The following is a 6,322-nucleotide window of genomic DNA, read 5'->3' as shown; positions in this document are numbered from 1 at the left end:
ATCTATATGGTGCCTTATACTCTTTTGTTCTTGTTTTCTAAGACATTATTTCAAACTTAACACTGAACATCAAAGCAGCCATCTAAACTTGTTTACTAACTATTTATGGTTATATTTATTTCAACGAATAAAATATCAAAACTTTTTTCTTTTTTATATCTATTATTAAATATGTTAAATACACTAATCCATCTTCCTTCCCTCCCCCACAAACCTGCATAGTAGAAACATTCTCTTATGACATAGACGGATTGTCAGGCAAGACAAATCAGCATACTGGGCATGTCTAAGAATGCATATGTAAGGCAATGACCCTTTAAGAGAGTGAGTTCACTTGTCTAGGGTATAGATTATGGGTTATGTCTGCTTTGACAACTGACTTAACTAAGGCATAGGTCTTCTCAGCATTCCTAAAAGAAGCTTTTATGGAGATTAAGTATGACTCAGAGTTCTAAGATATCAGTTGCTCATTTAAATGTGATAAGTCATAGGATAGGACATTAGATCAAGTGAAGAACATACTATGCTTCCGTAACTTGTATATGAAAAATGTAATAACTTTATATTAATAGTTTATAGTTATTTGTATTTATGTGTTATATTAATAATTATTTATTTTATATTTATAATTTAATAAGTTTAGGTTAATATCTTGGAAAACATAGACACCAGAACTTCTCTATGATTATGGAAAAAATATAATTTACCCGATTACAGATTACAGATGATGAGAATTTAGTTACTAACCATAAGCCAAGGTGGGGTTGTTCTCAAAGAGGACCCAAAGTGTGAACCCAAAAAGAAAAAAGAAGTGAATGAGATGGAAAGAAAGAAGAAAAGATGAGAAGGGAGTAGGGGATGGGTAGAGAAAGAAGAGGTAAAAGGACAGGTTTCAGAATTGTAGTGTTGAGACTGCTCTCTCGCTCTGTCTGTCTGTCTGTCTGTCTGTCTCTCTCTCTCTCTCTCCCTCTCTCTCAAATAAAAGCAAAGGAATCAGCTAAACCTAAAACTATAAACTATAAATGATGGCTACTGCAGTTACCACTGAGGAGTAGGTCTGATTGAGTAGAAGAACAGCTTAGAAGCAGGGAATTAAAGAAGTCACCCAGTACAATTAGTTTGGGTAAGATGTTATACCCAGTAAGGTGTTAGTCAAGCATAGCATGGATCACCTCAACTTAGCAATGGAGGCATTTGTTCAAAACAGAAATATATTCATCAAGGAACTTTTTGAAGTTACTGAAGCAGAAAGTAAACACTCAGATTCATAGTTCCAGAGTTGTAACTTACCCCAAGCATATGAGGTTTTCCACACTCATGTGTTTTCCTGAGAGGTTTCCATTTGTGCTTACTGCGCTCCACATATACTGAGGACATTGGTGGAAAAGTGTGACTGAGTCATATATGTGGACTATGGCATGTTATTCCTTAATATGCCCTATATGTGTATCTATGATGTGGTTGTTATTGCTTTCACCTTATTATCCCATAAATGATTATGTTTAAAATTTAATGGGCCATCATTTTAAGTAGCTGGATTTGTGTAAATGAAAGTGTACCAGTGGGGGCTCAAGAATTCTATGTTCTCCCCCAATAAGATTAATTCTAAGACCATTAAAGAGTTTAAGTGTAACCACATGGAGGTGGTCCTTCTCTGGAAACCTAGACCTGGTAGTATGACAGCAGGCCAGAGTGAATAAGACAGCACAGAGAACAAATGAGAGGAATGTCTCACACACACACACACGCACACACACACACACACACACACACACACACGCTATACAGGTTTAATTATCCACCTTTAGTATATTACCTCTCTGCCAAAGGGTAGAAAGTATGATTTATCCTCAATGTTTTTACTGGTCATAGTCCCAAAGTCTTTAAAAACTATTTCTCCTCATGTTATTTGTGCTCATTTTGCAATTTTTTTCTCCAAATTCTGTTGAAATCATTCTACATTAGTTAATACAAATCTTTCCATATTCCTCATTGTACTATAAAATTCCACTATAATCATGTCATAATATGTTCAGCAATTCAATGATTTATAGACATATTTTATTTGCACTTATTTGCTACAAAAAAAAAATTCTTGTAGAAATATTCTTCTACATTTGGATCCTTTCCCTCTATCTTTGACTCTTTGTCCTTATAATACACACCTAATACTAGTATTTTTGGTTCTGAGAGATATAATGTGTTTCCATCCTCCCACATCTTCTGTAATGATTGCTATTTTCCTCTTTGCCAATATGATAAGTATGAAATGGAACCTCAGAGTTGTTTTAACATGTATTTCTTATTATTAGTCACTTGAAACATCTTTTCATATGCTTGTTGATAGCTTGCATTTTTGCTTCATTTGGGAACTATCTGTTCACATCTTTTAAACACAATTATTGAGGAAAGTCTCTTATTCTTAAGAGTTATATAGTTATTTATGTCTTTACTATTGGATCTCTATCAAAGAAATTTCCTGTAAAAATTTTTTTCTAAATTACCTATTTTCATTCTGATTCAAACTATATTTATATTGTCTGCACAAAAACTTCTCCACTGTTCATTTTATCTTGGCTAGTCATTTCTAGCACCACCACCACCCCCTCTTATTTAGGCCCCAGTCAACACTGTCATGCCAGAGATTTCTGCCATATATGGACACAGTCAAAGTGTTCACCTTCCTACTGTCACCAGATATTTCTTTAGTGAACATCAGACATATTCTGATGTAACCCAAGTATGGAAAGTTCTTGTCACTCAGTCTACAGAATCCGAGTGGACTAGATCAGTCAGTCAAGAAGCATTTTTATTGAAGGAGTCAGGAAACTGAGTTTCCATCAAAGAATGTGTAGTGTCAACTATGCATGTGAACTTTTTTTCAAAGAATTAGTTCTGTTTGCCTCAATTGTAATTGAGAGGCAACAGACTTGTGAGAATTCTGAGAACAGATAGGTGATGAAGGGCTCATTATGAGAAGGGTTACAAAGAGTGAAGTGAGGAAGAAAACCTTGGAGATGCCAACTTCATTTTATAGATGTCACCTATTGAGGCAAGGACAGAATCTAGTGATGTAGTACAATAAATTACTGTAAGAGACTGTAATTAACCCCTCACATAGTACTAGGAAGCAGCTTGTACTACCCAAGGCGTGTTTCTCTATGGCCATAACAATTCTACATCTTGGCTTTGGACATTTGGGTCAAAAGAGAGAAGAGCTGAGATTGTAAAAACCAGATTTTACTTTCTCCAAATGGTATCATTTTCTCAAAGTATGAAATTTATACCCAGTGTCTTCCTTAGAAAGTGCCATCAGCTCATGATACCTAGAGATTTGTGCTTTGGATGTTCAGGAAGTAGAGAAATAGAGTGCTTTTACATACTGTATGTTTCTCAGTTGAGAGATCAGCAGGATGAAGACATCCAGTTATGGCCTTGGCTCAACAAAGCTCTGGTAGGTGAAAAAAGGGTACCCAAGACCATTGAAAAGATCTTCAACACAATAATAATTTTGATAAGGAACTTTGGTGTGCAGGTCAACAAGTAAGAGAATGGACCAATGGAAAATCATTTCATACCAACTAGTTGAAATGTTTGGCAATTTGATAGTCTACACAGAATTATTAGGTTCCATAGTGCTGTGACTATGTTAAAGCACCTGCCTTCTAGAAAGAAGCCGGAGAAGGTGTTTCTGAGCTTTTAAGTCAGAAGAGTAAATGAATGGCAAGGTCCACTCCTCCCAAAAGAGAAAAGCAACATTTTATTTAATGACCAACTGAAAACAGGATCTGGAAGCAGAGAGAGAAGCTCCACAGCCTCATGGTCAGTATTAAACCTGGCAGCAACCTGCCACAATCCCTGGACAATAAGATGAACTGTGAATAACTGTGAGATCAGCAGAGAATATTACCTAGCAGAGACTACAAAGATATCATGCTGTATGAGGTCAGTGAGGAGCAGGCTAGAAGGAGGAGCATATGGCCAGCTGACCCTACAGCAGTGAATTTTAGGAACTGCCAATCCATACATGTCTCCTGGCCATATATACATCTTACACATGTGTATTTCTGAGATTTGAACCCACATCTTACACCTTACCCCCAGTGAATTCTAGCTGGATATGTGATCTACAGAGAAATTTATTTTCAAATTGTTGTTTGTCCTTCATCCTTCAAGAGGACCAAAAAAACATCACAATGCTGAAGTCAATGTACAGCACGTCCAACTATGGCTAATCAGACCAATATGAGCTCAGAAAGTTCTACCATAAGTGGGGCACAAATAGTCTACATGAACATTTGGGATGGAGAGATCTCTAAATTTACACATCTTATGTTTCTTTTGAACTACTTTCATTCTGCTTTGCTCAAAGAGCATAGGGCCTTCTTTGACGTGGGCAGGTCATGTTGGGCAGTCTCATAGCAGCATCTCCCATGTCTCACAATAGATACCAAAGTTCTTCAGAGAAAACTTGAGAGTGTCCTTGTATATAGCTTCTTCTGACCTCCACATGAGTGGCTACCTTGTGTGAGTTCTCCATAAAATGGTCTGTTTATATTTACACATTTGGCATTCAAACTACATGACCAGCCCATCCAAATTGTGCTCTCTGCAGTAGAGTTTGAATGCCTGGCAGTTCAGCTTGAGAAAAGACTTCAGTGTCCAGTACCTTATCTTCCCAGGTAATCTTCAGAGTCTTCCTAAGACAATTTAAATAGAAGCAGTTCAATCTTCTGGCATGGCCCTGATAGATTGTCCAAATTTCACAGGCATACAACAATAAAGTCAGCACAATGTCTCTGCAGACCTTCAGTTTGGTAGGCAGGCTAACATCTCTTCTCTCTCACAATTTATTTCAGAGCCTTCCAAATGCTGAGTATCATCTATATATACACCCTTGCAAAGTATGTTGTCAAGGTAAGTAGACACAGCATTCAACATTTCTCCATTGGCTGTAACCAATGCTTCCACATATGGATGGTGTGGTGGTGACTGGTGAAAAGTTTTTGTTCTCTTGTTAATTGTCAGGCCAAATTTAGTACAAGTGTCAGAGAAATGATCCATACTTTGTTGCATCTCAGCCTCAGAGACTGCACTAAGAGAACAAAAAGTTTTCCACCAACTCTCCCTCCACTTTAGTCTTGGCTTGTAGTCTTTTCAAGTTAAATAATTTTTAAATGGAAGAAAATGGAATGAAGTATTTATTACATTTTGGAAAAGAGTTGTTTTAATTCAGAAAATGAATTATTAAAGATAATAGAAATATACTTATCTACATTAAAATTTATATTACAAAAATATAATTAGAATAAATGGAAGTGTAGTAGGTTAGGAGTAATATTCATAATAAATATGACAGATAAAAACCTGATATAAAATTGTTTAAGGAAATGTTTAAAAATCCCAGTGGTGACTCCTAATCAACAAGAGCTAAAAGATCAAAGAATATGATCAATTTTTCAAAAAAAGGAGCACAAATTATTAATAATTACTTGGAAAAATGTTCAACCTCACTAATAATCAAAGGGATATAAATTAAAACAACTTTGAGATACCACATCATACCCATAAATTTGACAAAAATGGAAATTTCATGGCATAGTTCTAGAGAAAAACGTACACTCATAGAATTATTGAATTCATTGGAAAGGACCTCAGCAACTGTCTAGTCTAACCTATAAATGAAAGGATTTTCCAGTATAGCATACTCAATAAGTAACCATCCAGCTTCTGCTTGCCTTCCTCTCACGGTAGCCTTGTCTATTTCTGGATATCTCTAATTGTTAGGAAGTTGTTTTTTTTTTTCATTTCAATCCTAAAGTATATTCTTTGCTCGGGTTAAACACAACAAATTTAATCTCTCTTCCAAATAGCCTTTCAAATACTTGAAGATATCTATCATGTCTCCCTGATTTGTCTTCTCTAGACTAAACATCTCCAGTTCTTTCAACTAATCCTGATACAACATAAACTCAAAACCCTTCACCAGCCTGATTGCCCTCCTCTGGAGACTTTACAACTTATCAATACTCTTCTAAAACAGTGATGCCCAGAACTGAACACAATATTCCTTTCTGACAGTAGCAAAGTACAGTGGGACTATCATCTCTCTATTCCTACAAGGATCCTTTTTAATGCAGCCCAAGATTTATTTATATTTTTTAGCTTGCAACATTGTACTGCTGACTCATTGTCCATTAAAATTCCACATCTTTTTTTCAAAACAGTTGCTGTTAAATACATATGTTACAAAGATAATCAACCTCTTTGATCAATAATTCTGTGGTTTCCAATGTGTGCTGAAAGTGGTGTTTTTCAAAAA

The sequence above is a fragment of the Notamacropus eugenii genome, chromosome 1 (assembly GCF_028372415.1).
Source record: "Notamacropus eugenii isolate mMacEug1 chromosome 1, mMacEug1.pri_v2, whole genome shotgun sequence".
Lineage (NCBI taxonomy): Eukaryota > Metazoa > Chordata > Mammalia > Diprotodontia > Macropodidae > Notamacropus > Notamacropus eugenii.
Note: the sequence above shows the minus strand (reverse complement) of the source record.